At 37.6% G+C, this 18810-nt stretch overlaps 1 non-coding gene and 1 pseudogene across 1 annotated transcript; one reads left to right on the top strand and one right to left on the bottom strand.

The window, feature by feature from the left end:
• Positions 1-1355: 1355 nt before the first annotated feature.
• LOC142428413 (small nucleolar RNA SNORA44) lies at positions 1356-1482 on the top strand. The gene has a single exon (XR_012780318.1). It is a non-coding gene; the product is annotated as a small nucleolar RNA SNORA44 (small nucleolar RNA).
• A 13765-nt stretch (positions 1483-15247) lies between these two features.
• On the bottom strand, positions 15248-15705 carry LOC142427843 (nucleoside diphosphate kinase A 1 pseudogene; annotated as a pseudogene).
• Between the last annotated feature and the right edge of the window lie 3105 nt (positions 15706-18810).

Here is an 18810-nt window from a genome sequence, read left to right as displayed (position 1 = left end):
TCAAAAAGGAGGGATAGATAAAAACAATATCTGAAAGAGATGCAAGATTAACTTTACTGATTTTGCTCTTTACTGGTGCCTTCGTGCAGTCTTCACGGTACACATCCTTTATTGGAAATGTTACTGTGTGAGTAGCTTTGACATTGAGGTAGACTCTCACTAGGAACTTGTGACGGCAAATTACTTCAGCCATGAGAGAAATGTTTCTTAAGGAATAAGCTGTGCAATATGGATCTCTGCTACTTCCATTCAAGACGAGAATTCTAGAAAAGTTAGGAGAGGCACAATCATCATGTTCAGTCGTCAGTACCAATCATCTCAGGATCTCACCCTTTAACGTAGAGATGTTTATGGAGGAAATTAAATTTTTTATGGCAGCGGTATGCAATAATGAAAGTAAAGGGCATTCAAAATCAAATTCCATGGAAGGAATGAGCCAATGGTCAGCAAGAAAAGATAGAGAATACAAGGTATTCACAAACAACCCCCCCCACCAAAAAGGAATGAAAGAGTAATTATATCAAGAAAAAATTAGAAAGAATTCTTTCCATTATTGATGTAAATTGTAATTATGACCTTTACAGCTACTAAATGATTGAAAATTCACACATGTAAAATGTGTAAGGCTGCTATCTGTTTGGTGGCATCTAATTGGTTCTGACTCAGAGAGACAATAAGTACAACAGAAGCAAATACTGCCCAGTCCTGTGTGATCCTGACAATTGTTCTTATGTTTGAAGCCATTTCTCTGCTGTGTTGATCCAGATCACACAGGGCCTTCCTTTTTTACTGCTGCCCCTCTGCTTGGCCAAACATGATGTCTTTTTCCTAGGTCTTGTCCCTCCTGAGAAGATATCCAAAGTACATGAGATAAAGCCTTGCCATTTGGTCTACCAAACATTCTGGCTGGACTTCTTCGAAGACAGATTTGTTGGTTCTTGTGGCAGTCTAGTGTACTTTCAATATTCCTTGCCAGCACCATAATTTATAAGCATAGTTCTTCTCAGGTCTTCTTTATTCAATGTTAAACTTTTATTGCCACTTTCCTTTTTTTGTTTTTAATGAACACCTTTTATTGTAAGCAAAAGTACCAATGGTTGCCCAAGAGATAGTTACCAATATGTGCTGATATTGTAACAGCTTTAAGATATTTTAGAGCACATGTAAATGAGGGTCTGACTTGTAAACAGACATGAAAGGAAATAGTGTTTGGAGCCATGAAGAGGTATAAGCGCACCTGCATTCATTGTAGCACTGTTCATAAGAAGATGGAAACAATTTAAACACCAGTCAGTGAATGAATGTATGAATAATAAACTTTGGTATGTAGACATAAAGTTAAATTACACAAAATAAAGAATAAAGATGTCTGTGGCTAGTGTGGCCATCTGATCTCCAGCTGCATGCGAGAGCAACGTGGAGAGACTTTGACAGCTCAGGTCAGCAAAGTATCTGTAGCTGCCACTCGCCTTTACTATATAAAAAAAAGAATAAAGATGAAACCATGATACACGATGAACATGGAGAACATGAGTAAAATGGGTCAATCACAGCTGTTGTAGGAACCTGTTACAAAGGAAAATCCCAGACATAGATTTTCACACTAAAAGAAACAAACTCTGATGGTTACTTGATGGGGGGAGGTAAGGGAGGAGGAAAGCAATGGTGAGGGAAGTCATAGGCTAGAGGGTACGCAGACGTTAACTTGGGTGAAAGGGAAGGTGATATTTTATAAGAGGGACTAGAAAAATCAAAGATAGGCAGGGAAAACTATGGGGGGATTGATAAGTAGTTTAAGTTGTTCAACACAAAATTGAGTATCTGTAAACGAAATACCCACTTACAAGAATAAAAGTGTAAAAAAAAATAACAAATTAAATTATACTATCATGAATACATGTATATATACTAATATTTAAATACGTATCTAGATAAATGTTTTTGTTGCTCTCAGGTGCATTGAGTCAGTTATGATTCATAGAAATCCTATGTTCAACAGAAGAAGACACTGCCACCATCCTCACAATTGTTTGGTTTGATCGTATTGTTTCAACCTGTGATAGTCTGGGCACTTTAGAGAAACAAATCAGCAGAAACTCATATATAAGAGAGAGTTTTATGTAAAGGTTAAGTGCACATCAAGAAAACATCCCAACCCAGTGCTGCCCAAGTTCGACACAAATCCACAAAGTCCTTCTCCCTCTCACAAAGCACACACAGTGATACCTACAGTAAAGGAGAAAAGCCAAGGCAGTGAATGTGTAAGCATCTCAGTGCTGGCAGGGGTCTCCACATGAGTGCTCCATCACCCGGGGCTGAATCAGGGTAGGTCCACGTGGCTTCTCCTTGGGGATGTCTTGCAGGAAGTGAGGCTTGCAAGCTGAAGCAGGGAACTGGCTAAGGCAGTTGCATCATGGTCCAACCATCAGAAGGCAAGAGACCTGAGAACTAGAAAGGCGAGCCTCACCGAGCCATTTATCTCTCTGCCCTTCAATTAACCTCACATGTGTTTATCGGCCAGGTTGGTACAATAAACTAACTACCTCACAACCACTGTGTCAATCCATCTTGTTAAGGTTGTTTCTCTTTTTTATTAACCTTCAAATTTACCTATCGTGTTCTCCATAATTTGATTCCTCCTGATAATATGTCCCAAATATCTGAGACAAACTCTCCCCATCCTGACTTGTAAGGAGCTGCACTTTGTCCAAGACATACTTGTTTAGTCTTCTGGAAGCCTCTGGTATAGTCGAAGTCTTTCTCAAACATCATCCTTCTAGGCATCAGTTCTTCAGTCTTCATTATACACTAGCTCAGTTTTGCACACACAGGATGCCACTGAAGGTACCATTGCCTTCATCAGGTCTGTAGTGATCCCTAAAGTCATATATTTGCTCTCAACCTACTCAGGAATATTTTGAAGAAGATTAACCTAATGCAATAGATAGATAGTGATGTAGAGATAGAAATAGATGATATAGATACAGATCTAGGTATATTGTCCTGACTGTTGCTTCCATTCAAGTATAATGCAATTCTTGATAGCTTCAATATTTTCTTCATTTATCATGATGTTGCTGTATTCATACAGTTGGGAGCATTTTTGTTTTCTTTATGCTCAAGTGTAATCCATACAGAAGGTTGTAGTCTTTGATACCCATCACTCTTCCAAGTATTTTCTTTCAGGAGATATGTTGTGCTATCTCCATCAAATTCATATTTTTAAATGAGTCTTCATCTAATCCTGATACTGATTTAACCCTTTTCATTAGTTTTAATTTTTAAAATAGTTGTTTGACACATACTTTACATGCCATTCAATTATTCAATCATATTAAAAAGTTGTGCAATCACCCCACAGTTTCAGAACATTTTCTTCATGTAATCAGTGTTTTTAGCTTTCAATTTCCCCCCATCCTCCCCTACAATAACCCTAGGTAATTATTAATTCAATTTCTGTCTTTAGAGGTTTATCTGTCCTATATTTCATATACAGGAAATTATACAAAACTTCAACAGGAAACAAACAAATAAGATCAACGTTAAAAGCCAACAATGACCAAGGAAGAATAACAAATAAAAGCTTCCATCAAAAATCAAGCAGATAATATTAAAATATTAAAATCGATCCGAAGGTAGATCAAATGATAAAGTCTTACATGTTTAAACCTAACTTCCTCTGCCACCGTCAACTTTACAATGCTCTGTCTGTTAGCAAGGACATTCAAAACCCTGGATTATGGTCAAAGGGAATTCATCAGCGATTCAATCCATGTGACACCTTGCAAATGGTCATTATAGTATCTGCAAGTAGAGAATTTATAAAGTAAGCTCTGATACCATTATATCCTTCATATTTGTATCTTAATATTTACAATCCTTGGAGCACACAGTTTGGTGTGCTACTTCCATGTGGACTGAGTTGGTTGCTTCACTTAGATGTCTGCTTGTTTTATGGCAAGCTTCTAAGATCCCAGACAATATATTTTTCTGATAGCCACGAAGCATCAGGTTTCTTTACCACATTTTACTATAGCATCCATATTCTCAGTGATGTTTTCATGAGGGTTAGTATCTTAAGAACTAATTGTTCTTAGATTAAGGGCTATAATTAAGTGTGAGTCCCAAATCCACTAATAGGTCTATGGTGTATATGTCCCTGGTTCATGTTAGGGACATCAGTATAATTTTATAAGTGAAAAAATTATAAATATTCTTCCAAGGCATAAGATAATTCCATTGAGTTTCATAAATTTTGCCAGTTGTATAGACCTCAAAACATTGTTGAGAGAAGGTATTTATACAGATATACCAACTTCACCAAAATACACAAATTGTTGACTTGTACTGATTTAACTTTTAAGTGACTTGACACTATTCATATAAACAATGGGGCTTGGTTACAGGACACTATTTTCAATAAAACTCATTGACACCTACTTACTGCATGTAATAAGAAAGTAAAGAGAGCATTAAGAGAGTAACTATATGGTAGTCTTGGACCACCATTCAGTGGACACCCTAAAAGCAAGAGGTACAAACCAAAGTCCAGCAACCTCCAAGGCTATATAACGTTGGGGGAGCAGTTTTCTCACACTAGGGTCTTCAGCCTTAAGTCCAAATGAATAAGTAAGTAGATCAATTCCGTAAATTTGCTACAGGTGAGCTTAAAGTAAAACCAACGTCTCTCAGTAGAATTTGTGCATCACATCTTTCTGGTGTTGCCTATGAAGGCTATTGTGCACCTGTAAAATACTGGAACTTTAAACACCTGGACCACAAAGGGATGGATAGAAACTAGGTCCAAAGTTTCCAGTTGGGGACACAGTGCATGGTGCTTTCTAACTCTGGGTTCTATACTCATATTTCTAAGCCTTTTTCCTCCCATGGGAGGTGGCTGCACCGTTTACCCACCAACAGAAATGCAATCGCCTTCTCTGAGACAAACGTGCTCTCCTCTTTCCATCTTGACTCAACTTTGGAGTAAATTTCTCTTATTACTCGTGTAGGCATGTCTGTTGATTTGGGGGTCCTCTTAACACAATGCTGTATGGCAGCAATTGCGTGGTCTTCTCCTATTCCTTGCATCTTGAGAAACTGACCCCAGATGAAATGACATCTCCTTGGTCAAGGTGGTTGCTATACTGCACATATAAAGGGGGTGGCATATGGTTCATGGGCACTAGAATTATTCATTGTGGTGTTATCCATTATTTTGATATGATTTTCACAGTGAAGTTCCTTGTGTAATAAATAAAATAGAGGTAAACATCCTTCTGGTATGCTCTTCTTTTATCCAAGATTCATCTGACCTCAGCAATGATATCCCTTGGTCTGTGTCCTCCTCTGTATCAGGTTCAAATTTATGGTAGTCCTCTACTAATGTGCTGTGTATACATACATGGATATATAAGTATACAAGTAAACATACATGCATATATAATTTAGCATACACATATATACCATTTCATAAATCAGAATGTTAAGCACAAATAATTCTCAAAAGGGTAGGGAAATTTTATTCAAGCCTCAAATCACACACACACACACACACACACACACACACACACAAATATCCGACAGGGCTTCCTCATTTCCTAAACTGCCATGAACACTCTCTAAGGTAGTGAATATATTCATTTTAACAATAGGCATTTTTCTTGGTTTATATTTTAACATAACACACTCATAATCACATACAAATATATCATACAAACACATACAAACAAAAATTCTCATGTTCATATTTTATGCATCATAAGGAAAGAAGCTTATCAAATACCAAGTTCATATTGTCTTTGTTAGGGTCCAAATAGGTTCAAACCTATGATAGTGTGAAGGTAGCAGCATAGACACCAAAGAGTGCAGCAGCAGAGCCTTTCTTTTATTTTTTAAAATATTTTATTGGGGGATCATAGAATTCTTATCAAAATCCATACATACATCCATTGTGTCAAGCACATTTGTACATTTTTTGCCATCATCATTCTCAAAATGTTTTCTATTTGAGCCCTTGAGATCAGCTCCTCATTTTCCCCCTTCCTCCCCACTCATCCCTCCATAATGAACCCTTGATAATTTATAAATTATTATTTTGTCATATCTTACACTGTCCGACGTCTCCCTTCAACCACTTTCCTGTTGTCCATCCAAGCCTTTAGGATCCCAGACGCTATATCTTTTGATAACTGAGCACCATCAGTCCTCCTCACCACCCTTGCCCATGCACACATTTGCCTTCAGTGATCATATCGGGAAGGTGGGAACCCACTGATGTGATGTTTTGTCCTTTGATGCCTGACATCTGGTCCCTTCTACACCTCACAGTCACACAGGCTGGTGTGCTTGCTCCATGTGGCTCTGCTGCCTCCAAGCTAGATGGCTGCCTGTTCACCTGCAAGGCTTTAAGACCCCAGGCACTATATCTTTTGATAGCCAGAGACCACCAGCTTTCTTCACCATATTTTCTTATGTACACATTTGTCTTCAGTGATTGTGTCAGGAAGGTGTGCATCATGGAATGCCAATTTAAAGGCCACCGATGTGTTCTTGCATTGAGTAAGTACCTGGGTGGAGGTCCCATGTCCATCTGAGCAGCTGTCTTTCATCGAGCTATGGCAGATGTGTAATACAACGGGGGCTGTAAAAATTTGTACATAATTTTGATTATGTTCTAATTACATTTTTTCACAATTTTTGGAGTCCTCAGGTTACAGGTTTTTTTTTTAATTTTTTGAACTCAGGCCTTTTTGTGAGTGTTTTTAAAATATAGAGAAACTAGCTTTGACCATCTACGAGCTGAGTGAACTTGGGATATGTCCTTGATGATCATGCCATCGCAAAATCCATGTAAACAACATCCTATTTGTAGAGGTTTATTTTGTCTGTTTGTTTTTATGTTTGGGGCATGGATTATAGTAGAAAATATCTGAGAAGCATGAGTTTGCCATTTCCCACAAAGTGAGAGTCCTTAGGCATATTTATTATAATTAATTAAATTATTTTCTGAATTTGAGACTCTTGTATGCCTACATTTAGGAGATACTTCCTCCAGGATGTCCTCTGAACCTGTTTCTGCTTTACATTCTCAATGTCCATACTACCATCACATAACAATAGTGGCAGGATTTGGCTGGGTTTTAGAACTCAAGTGGAATCTACACATAAATAAGGAAACAATTGAATGCATCAATGAATAATGTAGTTTAGCCATTTAGACATAAATGATGAGTAAGCATAAATGTGAACCCTTGGCCTTTAAGATAACCCAATATCTTTTGTTTGTAAAACATAATACTTTTCATTAAGTTCTTCTCATTAAATTATTTCCCTTTACTAAGCTTCTCTCCACCTTGACACACTGATTACTCATCTTCAATTGTAGTTTTGATCTTATAATGACTTTGCTCATATCTTTTTGGATTTAAACCAGAGTTCACAAGAGTTCAGCAATTTACAAGATTAGTGAGCTGCAGGTGATTTTCCTCCTTCAAACCAAACTACTTAACCCAAATTGAGATAATATGGATTTCGGATGGTCAATTTAAATGTCAAATGATAACATTTACTTAAACTCTGAGCAGAGAGAAATAGTACTCAGTCTACTTCAATTTTCACCCACCTCAAAGGACACACAAGTAAAATTGACTGAAGATCATTCAACAATGGTTGCAGCAGTACAATAACCGGAAACTGCCAGAAATTCAAACCAGATTAAGAAGAGGCCATATAACAAGTGTGGTAGTTATACAATCAGTTGTCAATTTGACACTTAAGAGTGAAGGGGTGGAGTTAAGCCTGTCATAGGTCACAGCTTGCTGACCTCATTTGGAGGTTCTAAGGAGATAAATAGCTCGCTGGAAGCAGGACACATTCTCACTACATGTTTCATATACCTGTTAAGAAGACACGTGGAGTTACACTAGAGTCCTGGACCTGAAGGAACCAGGGAGTCCTGCCAGTGCTGAGATGCTTCCACTGCCACTGGTTCCACAGATTTTCCACTCACTGGCTTGTGATCTTCTTCCATTCAGGGTCATTGCATGTGTTGCATGAGATTGGTATCAGATATATGGGCTAAATATTGGACTTCTGGACTTGATCTGGCTGCACTGGAATGTTTTCTCAATATTCATTTGCTTTTATATACAAATCTCTTTATTGAACACATATAAATGTCTATGATTTTGTTTCTCTAGTTAACCCAGACTAAACAAGGGATACCATTGCCAATGTCTGAGGGATCTTGGTTTAAAGCAGAGAAAATCAGGGAAAAAGAGAATGTTATGTTTTGATTATGCAAAGACATTTGACTGTGTGACTCATTATCAATAATGTACAGCCTTGACAAAAATGGGAATCCCAGAACATTTCGTTGTGCTCCTGGCAGTTGTGTGAGGAGAAGAGAATGTTGCATGCTTTAAAATTCGGAAGGAGTGCATCAGGGTTGTGTCTCCTCTTCATAATTATTCAATCTGTATGCTGAGCAAATAATCTGAGAAGCTGGACTCTATGAAGAATCCTTCTTTAGGATTGAGGTAGTCTTATTAACATCCTTTACTCTTCAGATAACACAATCTTGCTTCCTGAAAGTGATGAGCACTTCATACTTGCTGAAGAAAATCATGGATGTAAGCCTTCAACAAGGATTACAACTCAATGTAAACAAAATCAAGTCTTCACACCTGAACCAAGTTAAGATCATGAGAGAAAGAGAAAAGATGGAAGTTGTGAAGGATTTTGCCTTGCTTTGGGTCCACAATCAATGTCACAGAAACAGCAGTCAGGAAGTCAAAGGTAGTCTTGCATTGGGTAAATCTGCAACAGAAGATTTATTTACAGTATTGAAGAAAAATGGTGTAAGTTTGAAGACAAAGGTGCACCTGACCCAAGCCATAGTATTTTAAATTACTTCATATGCAGGTAAAATTAGACACTTATAAGGAAGATTGCATAAGTATTGATGCATTTGCGTTATTGTACTGGCCATATATATTGAAAGTATCCTGGACTGCAAAAAATTCCAAGCATATTGGTATGTCCATTGGTAGATTATTGACAACCTTGTAACACAGGGACTAGGCCAAGATGCTGAGGTCCAGAAAGACTCCTGTCTAGAGGTACAGCAAAGAAGAAAATATCCTGACTGGACAATGATATCCTGAGCACTTGTCACCTGGATTTTAATCTTTTACCTTTCTTATTCAACTCTCTCATTCTGAGCATTTCATGTGAGTTTTTTTGCACCCTTGCAATGAAAGACTGACCCTCTCCATGGAAGTAGAGAGCCATGGAAAGCGCAACAGGTGTTGAAAGAAGGTAAAGGAAAAGGGATGGAGGATAGAGATGGATCTGACATCTGTGTGAGGTCCCAAGAAGGTCTGATGTGGCCTCCATGTCATTTCTTCATCCTCGGCTCGAAGAATTTTTGAAGATGGCTGCCTAGGTAATTGATGATAAGACCTTTATGTGTGTGTGTGTGTGTGTGTGTGTGTGTGTCCATTAAACAAAAAGTGAAGCAACAGAAATTAAAAAGCTAGTCTAGGGCAGTGTTTCTCAACCTTCCTAAAGCAGCAACCTTTCAAACAGTTCCTTATGTTGTGGTGACTCTCACCCATAAAATTATTTTTGTTGCTACTTCATAACTGTAATTTTGCTATTGTTATGAATTATAATGTAAATATCTGATATGCCAGATATATTAGGCGGCCCCTGTGAAAGGGTCATTTGACCCCCAAAGGTGTCATGTCCCACAGATTGAGAATCACTGGTTTAGACTGTCCTTTATCCTCCAATCAAAACAGTGGAGGTGATGGAATTGGAACCTCATAATAGTGTTATCTTGGGAAAGGAGAGTCCTTTAAGAGCTAAGTTGGTCCAGTGTGCCACACAACCAAGTCGTCACTGGCAGCAGGGCATCTTGGCGAAGATGAAGATCATTCTGGAATAATAAGACATGTTAGATCAAAGCCATTTCCAAGCTCGTAGGCAATGTATTGAACGCTAGGGAAATAGACTCAATGGATCTTACATGATGTAAATACTTTATTAAATTTCTGACATTTTGGTAGTGAATTTCATTTTGAATTTATTCAAGAATTCCCAAAAAAGTGTTTGATAACTATAGAAAATCCATATAAACTATATAATAGTAAACAGATGATATCATAGGTTGCGTTAATATAAAATTGTAATTTGTTTGTTCTTTATGACTTATTTTGTAAATAACTCTAGCCCCATGAATTCACAAAGATTACATAAGTATTGAAATACAGCTAGAATAAACTTGTATCACTCTAATCTACAGGACAACAGAAGAGTTAAAATAATACTTTTCAGTTGTGTTAACTCAGATACAGATCAACAGTATCAAGTGCCTGTGGTTGAATACGATTTTATGAATCTGTCACCACACATTTGAATGAGAGCTTGGCTAGAGTTAACTAATAGAACACATGGATGCGAAGGGAGAGGGGTAGGAATATCCTGTGATATCATATTGTAATTATACTCATAAACTAATGAGGTACAAAGAGAAGCTTATTTTCTGAAAATGAAATTCAGAAAGTTCAAGTTTCTGTTGGAAAACTCCCGGAAAGGTTTCCACATTTTCCCTACAGGGTCACTGTAGCTATACCGTGCTTTCTCCAAAAGTGGAGCATTCTTCCAGGAATTCTCATTTTTTAAATATTTAATCTTCTAGATGGCACATGCACAGGGTTGTAACCGGCATGTAGATCAACTCTAATCTGTTGCTGATAATGACTCACAATTATTTTGTGGGACAGAGTAGGCTGTAGCTTGCTTGGCTGTAAATCTTTAGCAAGGTCAGGTGCCATATCATTCTCTCTTGGTGGGTTGAACACCAGCTTTTTCTTTAACAGCCAAGTGTTTTAACAATTACCAAGGCTCTGATATATAGAAACTTACTTCTGTATATTAGGGTATGTGTGGGCCTCTGTACGTGGAAAAGTACTTCATGCTTGGAAAGTTAGAAGGGTGATGAAGAAGAGGCAAACCCTTGACAAAATGGATTGGCACAGCGCCTGCAACAATGGGCTCAAAATCATATTTGCGATGATGGGATGAGTGCTCCCTACTGTTAATACAGTCGCCGAGAGTCAGAACCACTAGCGGGCTCCTAACAGCAGCAACCACGTGCTGTGCACGTAATTAACTTTCCCATTTCCTTTTTAATTTAATTTGCAATTTTGAAACACCATCCAGTAAAACACAGCTTCTTCTGGCTGGCCAATACACTATATTGTTATTCCTTTATAAAAAATCTTGGTGACATGTGTGATTGTGAAATGGAACTTCATTAATATTTCATTTTCTCTTACCTAAATGATAGTGGCTATATTAATGATGTCATTAATGTCTTTGGACCTTCTAGGTTTTCTTTTCTGTGCACTACCTGCTAATACTCTGCTTATTTTTCATTTAGTAATTTGCCAACACGAAATGGGCATCTGGCATAGATATTGTGGCTTGCGTGAATATACAGCGGTTCATATTCTGTGTTGTGGTTTCACCAACCAGGCTTTGAATCCAAGTCTTGCCATGTCTCCTATGGCTGAGTTTAACAGATATTTATTTTTCCTTTAATCACAAAAATCAGATATCAGAATGAGTGAAATGGAAGTATTCTAGGCCTCAAGAAAAGAGGTCATTATTTGAATATGTGCTTTAAGTACAGACAAAAATATTTTGGACCACTTTTTTCAGTAATAAATTAATATTTTATATATATACTTCTATCATCCATATAGACAACTAATACCATAAGAAAATAAATCATGGATATGAATAGGGAGATTTTCTTGTTATTCAAGACAGATTTTATATTAATTATGAAAAGGACACTGTATTAATTGACAGAATATCAAAAGACATGATGAGTATAAAAAAGCTGAGTCCACGTACTAAAGCTGGAGACGATTTTATACATTAAATATGGTGGGCATGGCACTATTGATCCTATTTGGGAATTTAATGGCGGACGCTATGTAAAAACAAACAGAAACCTTCAGTGAAACAAAACAAAGCAAAAAACAAAAAACCCAAAGCAAGCAAAATCAGGGCTGTGGACAGAGCAAAGTAATGTGGATTTTGAGCCAATTAGTAGAACAGGTATGTTCTGAAGGGTCTCAGGCTAAGCCTGTTTCCTGCAGGTGTACACAGGATTATTAGGAGGCCTTTCCAACTCAATGGCATCAAAAAACCACGACAACAGACTTGATGAAAGTACGTCTCCCCATTGTCCTTCACAGAGGTCCTGGGTAGGTTCAAACAGCCAACTTTTTGTTAGCAGCCAAGCATTCACCACTGTGACACTAGGGCTCTTTCCTTATGTAAGAGGGAAGAATTGTTGTTTTATAAGATATAATTACTGGAATGTTGGTGATGGAGATGGTAGATGCTGTAAAATTGGTTCTAACTCAGCAATTTTGCATACAAAAATACACATGCGCAGCCTTATCCATTCTCACGATCATTGCTCTACTTGAGCTGTTTGCATCAGCCAGGAATGATGCCCTTCTCCAGGATCGGGTCCCTTTAGATAACAAGTCAACGTGCGTCACACAAGTCTTCCATCCTTGTATCTAAAAAACATTCTCTGTGTATTTCTTTAAGACATGTTGGTTCTTTCTTCTGACACTACTCCATAGTACAATCGAATTTCCTAGCCAGCACCATAATTCAAATACAGCAATCTCCTTCAGTCTTCCATACCATGCTCAACTGTCACATGCATTGTAGGAAACCGGAAATACTATGGCTTGCGTCAGGAGCACGGTAGTCCTCAAATTGACATCCCTTTTCTCAACACTTTAAAGAAGTCTTGTGCAGCAGATAAACCTAATGCAAGATTCCAGCGTATTTCTTCACTGGTGCTTCTAAGAAGAGCATTGGCTGTTGATTCAAGCGAGGTAAAATCCTTCACAGCTTCATTGTCTCTTTTTTTATTACTGTATTATTCTCTGGATCTGCTCTGAAGATTTTGGTTTGCTTTGATCATGATCCACACTGGAGGCTGCAGTCCTTGACCTTCGTCAGCAAGTCCTTCATCATGGCTTTCTATAAAGAAGAATGTGTTAGTCTCACTTTAAAATTATAATTTTCATCTATAGTGAATAAGGAAGACTTTTTCAATTTTGAACCATCTTTACATTTTCCACTTAAATATGTCAATTAAATATTTCTGCCCAATATTTAACTTTGTTCACCGATGAACACAGTGGATAAAATTAACATATTTTTGGCAATTGTTGACCGAAATTATTCATTTCTGTCTCTTATAACACATTGCAGACACGTCTTCTTGGATTTGAGAACTGTATTATGGAGTAATATTTATACACAGTAATTTGCAAATGTTTTGTCTGTAGAAGGGATACCTAGTTCTGTGGTTACATGTGGGGCTGTTGATCATCAAGATTAGCAGTTCAAAAACCACCAGATACTCACATGGCAAAGGATGAGGTTTTCTACTCCCATAAAGATATACTGCTTCAGAAATCCATAGGAGTAGTTCTACTCGGTTCTGTAGGCTCACTGTAAATCAGAATTGACTCCATATCAGTGAATTTTAATTTTCTGCTCAAATCAAGGATTTTATATAGAAATCACGGGAAGCAAGAAACTGCAGTAAAGCAATATCTTCTATAAGATCATTCTGCATAGGTAATCTCTTTGAAAATATTTTACCTCATTATATTTCTTAAAGTTTGCCTGTCTAAGAACTGCAATGTACATTTGGACATCAAACTGCATGTGTTTGGAAGCATCTTGAATCTATGCTAAATGTTTGAGTATGTGGCCAATAATATACATTAAGAGCTTATTAAGCACAGTTGCAAGGCTTCTGATGGCAAAATTTAGATATGTTTATTATTTTCAATTCTCTTATCAACATGCTCACTTATTATTTTGACATTCAAGAATTTATAAAAACTTAATGGAGTTTATGAAACACTGCTATGTGCTAAATAAAAACCATGTACAATAACTACCAACTGCCATGCAGTCAATTCCAACACATAGAGAAGCAATAGAACAAAGCAGACTATCCCTTTGTACTTCCAAGATGATACATATTTACAGAAGCTTTCCTTTCCTCTGAGGAGCTGCTGGTGGGTTTGAACCACTAGCATTATGGTTAGCAGCCAAGGCATCGTTCACTACATCATGAGAGGTCTTTAATTTACTATTAGCTTCTATGAATATAGGAATGCTGGTGGCACAGTGAGTTGTGAGTTGGCATAGCAGTCAAACCTCAAGCAATTCAAACCTACCTACCATGTGCACTGTGGGAGAAATATGAGGTGTTCTGTTCTTGCAAACTACCCGAAAGGGATGTTCTAGTCTCTCCTATAGTTTACCCTCAGTCTAAAAGGACATGATGGTAGAGGGCAAATATAGACAAAATCCTTACTTAAGGGCTTGATTTTGAGCTTGTGCTTCCTGTTCATCATAGTAGTCCACAGTGTACCTAAATCAATTCTCGAACACAGGAGGAAATCAATGCCTGGTTATTGTGGAGTTTGAATAAAATATATCATTCACTACTAATAAACTCTTTTAAATTTTATTAATTAAGGTAGGTAAGTTTTCTATGGAACGATAGCTTCCTCTTATTTCTTTGAGGTAGAGTGAATTAAAAGTGGAACACAGAAAACTATTGAAATTGATAAGTGAAATTGATAAATTAAACGAATAGTATTTTTTCTTAGTAAAATATTACCTCAAATTCTATATTTGGGGCTTTGAAATGCTCTTATCATATTTCAGAGTTTATTTTAACAGTGTTAGTAAGTTAATGCAAATCTAGGTTCCATCTAACTAGTACTGAATGATTTAATAATGATTTAAAACTCTATTTTCTTGATTATTATATAGTACAACTTTAAGACATTTGTTATATTATTTGAAGATAATTTTTCTACCATAGTTATTTGATTGGATTTTCAAAACCTATATTAGATTAAAACAATGACAGAAATGACAATACTATTTATTATACACTACATGATTAATCATTATACATGATTTTATATGATTACATTATTGGGGGGAGTGACAATGTTTTAATCTGATGGTGGCTGGTAACACTGAACAAGGGGCACTCAGCTAAGACAGCTGCCCTCCTGACGATAAAGATGTCCTCAGAAATAACTAGGTGGGCTCCAGCCTGATCCCCTCCCTGTGGACGCTGCGAAGAGAAGTTCTGGGGTCTGCTGGCATGTCACTCATACATCCAGTCCTGAGGGCAGCTCTTGTAGGCTCCCAGTTCCTTGGGGTGAAACCCCAGGCCAATCTCCTTCTTCGCACTCTCCACAGAATCTCTGCCATGAATGATGTTCCTGCCAATTTGACTGAAGAAGTCCCCCTGGATGGTCCCAAGCCTGGCTTTGGCAGAGTTGGTCTCCCCTAGCATCACCTGGCCGGTCTTTACCATGTTCAACCCCTCTCAGATCATGGCAACCACGGGCCTGAGTGCATGCATTTCACCAGGCCTGCATAGAATGGACAGTCCTTCAGGTCGATGTAGTGTTCTTTGAGAAGGTCCTCAGAAGCCTGTATGAACTTCAAGGCGACAATGTGGAAACCTTTCTGCTCTAAACCCTTGATGATGTCTCCCACGAGGCCCTGCTGGACCCCATTGGGCTTGATGGCAGTGCAGGGTCGCTCACTGCTTGCCATGGTCCTTACAGATACAGCTTGGCCGGAGGACGTACACTGGCACAGAGAGGAACTGGAAACACAGGGAATCCAGGACAGATGATCCCTTCATGACCAGCAGTGAGAGTGGTAATACTCAAACTGCCAGCCGCTGGCACCAGACATTCATAATTACATTATTACAGACAATCGTCTGTACAGAGAAACAAGATGCTGATCCTTAATCTGAGTGAATATTTGTAGGCTAAAAAGGCAACGAGTGAACGTGGGCTAAGTGTTTAGAGAACGATTCATTCAGGGCACACTATGAAGTGAAGAGAATAAAGGATCCACAACCCAGCTGACATATCACTTTTCAGATTTGAATTTTTGGAACAAAATATAGAAGATGTTTAGTAGTGACAGTTATTACAAAGTTCTGGTGGCATAGTGGATTACTAACTACAAGGTAGGTCTACAGTTCAAATCCACCAGTCACTCTGGGGTGGAAAGGTGCGGCTTCTGCTCCTGTTCCCAAGTTCACAGCTTGGGAACTCCACAGAGACGGTTCTACTTTGTCCTCAAGGGTCTCTCTGAGCCAGAATTTGCTCAGAAGCAGTGAGCTTTGTTTGGGTTATAACTGTTAATAATAGAGTATATGTTAAGGAAGCAGGAAATGACCCACAAGACATGTGTACACACTATTGTATTTGTATGGATTGTAAATCAGGCCTTTTTCACAACTTTAGCTGAAATCCGAGTTATGTCCCAATGGGAGAAATATAGTTTTTATGTTTACTGCTATACAAATCCACCCTTAAGTGTATTATTCACAAGTAAATAGCTAATAACTGACACAAAAGTTCTTATGGGCAAAGAAAAAGAACAAACAAAACAAATTTTTCTCTCTACTCAATAATTTTATTTGAGTGGGGATTTAGGAGTTTACATATTTTATGAAGATATATTCATAAAAATCTTTCCAGCAGTAAAGCTACAAGAATCATAAACAGGGAGCTTAAATGAAGAGACTCTTTTTTCTCTAAGGACAGCATCATTCCCAATAATCAACTTCTGATTACTTTTCTTTTGTTTTAATACTGTGCAACTTTTCAGATCTCCATTGACTTATTAGAAGCAGAACAGTTTTGCAATTCTTGCTGAATGGACTAAATCATGCCTTTCAGAATCATGCATCATAAAACTGAGGTGATAAAATTACTGGTATCAGAAAGATCACTAATAAAGAAGAACAACATAAACTATATGAAAGCCTGGCTGACTTTCCCAAAAGAAACAATCATAAGATTATTTCTAGATTTATATAAAATTGAAAAAGTGTCTGTTTCATAACTGAAGTATTTTATGTGCATGAAATTGCTGCATCTTCATGGGGATATAATTGTAAAAACAGTGGTAATTGTGCTTCATTCACCTGGTGTGTCACCCGCCAGGCCACAAACCTGAACCGTGAGCCACCTATCCTAATCGCTGTCACTAGAGAGCTAACAATTTACCACTTATCTTCCTCAGGGTCATCTTAGGTTTCAGTAGATGTGTTCTTTGGACAAATAAATTGACCTTAACAAAAAAGATTAAATTTATCTGTTTAAGCGTGTTTGGAAGAACATTGTTCTATGACACACTGACCCACAGTTCAATAAGGGAATGACTTAAACCACATGGAAAAAAACTTTTCCTTTGAACAAAGTCTCATGAGTACAGTGTGGGATTGGTTTGCTCAGGTATGTTTAATGAATATATGGTATTCCTCAGAACCTACAATGGAAACAAAGGGTGTAAAGGATAGCACAAAGCCCAGTTACAATTTAAATCATAAAGCTAATGAAGACATTTCATGATATTCGTGATTACAATGCCATCGACGTGCATTCCTGTGTAATTTGTTTGACTGTCTTCCTTTGTTATTTATCATAATTTCTACCACTGGTGAATACTCATACGTGTGTGTCTCATGGAATAGTATAAATAATCCTTCAAGAAAAATTTCTTTAGATAAGATCAGGTAAAATTGTGAAATGGCAATTGGATTTGGATTGTAATGAAGAATTTTTATGTCTAGATGAATATTCTGTAAAACATAATATTGATACTTAATTTAGCTGCCCATGAATTTATAATGACTAGATGAGATTGTTGTAAGTGACTATCATAAATATTAAATTCTACTATATTAGTTGGTGTTGCATTTTAATTATAGTACTTGGGGAGAATATTCTAAGTACCATTGACAGCCAAAAGAACAAACGAATCTGTCTTAAGAGGCTGTACAGTCATAATGCTCTTTGCAAACCAGGATTGAGAGACTTTCTCTCAAGTACTCTGGACATGTTATCAGGAGAGTCCCTAAGTGTGGTAGTTACATAATTTCATGTCAACTGGATAAATAGAATGAATGGGGTGGGGCCTAGCCTTTCAATCATCTCACAGCCTCTTTTCCTTCCAGGAGGTGGGACACATTCTATCAGTCTGTTGACCAGCCTTCCTGTAGACCAGCCACATGGAGCCATGCTGATGGCAGCCAGAACCCTGGAGATGCATCCACTGCCATTGGATCCACAGGACTTTCCACCCACTGGCTGCATTTGGCATCATTGTATACGCTGCATGGGTCTGAAGACGGATTTCTGGACTAGTAGTGAACAGTTGAGCTAATTGTAGATTAATGGACTTGATCCGAACTGGGCTAGGATGTTTTCTCAATATGCAATTGCTCTTTGATAGAAAGCTTTCTCTTATACACATATGAGTGTCTCTGGATTTCTTTCTCAAGTCAACCCAGATGAACACAGAGAAGGACATTATACTTGGTAGAGTGGAGGAGCAGTGAAAAAGAAGACGACCCTGGACAATATGAATTGACATGGTAGCTACAACAATGGACTCAAATCTAAAAATTGTGAGAATAACACAAATAGGCAGTGTTTCTTTCTGATGTATATGTGTCAAAATCAACTTGATGGGACCAATAACATTGACATCGATTTCTTTTTCTGTCTTTGTCACCATACTCAAGCTGTATGTGAGCTTTTTATTATTTTTAAAATTATTTTAAAGTAATTTAATGTACATACTTACCAATAGGTGTTATTGAGAAAACTTAGGTAAGCCCTAACCTTATAGATC

The sequence above is a fragment of the Tenrec ecaudatus genome, chromosome 15 (assembly GCF_050624435.1).
Source record: "Tenrec ecaudatus isolate mTenEca1 chromosome 15, mTenEca1.hap1, whole genome shotgun sequence".
NCBI lineage: Eukaryota > Metazoa > Chordata > Mammalia > Afrosoricida > Tenrecidae > Tenrec > Tenrec ecaudatus.
This window is presented reverse-complemented; position numbering and strand designations above follow the sequence as displayed.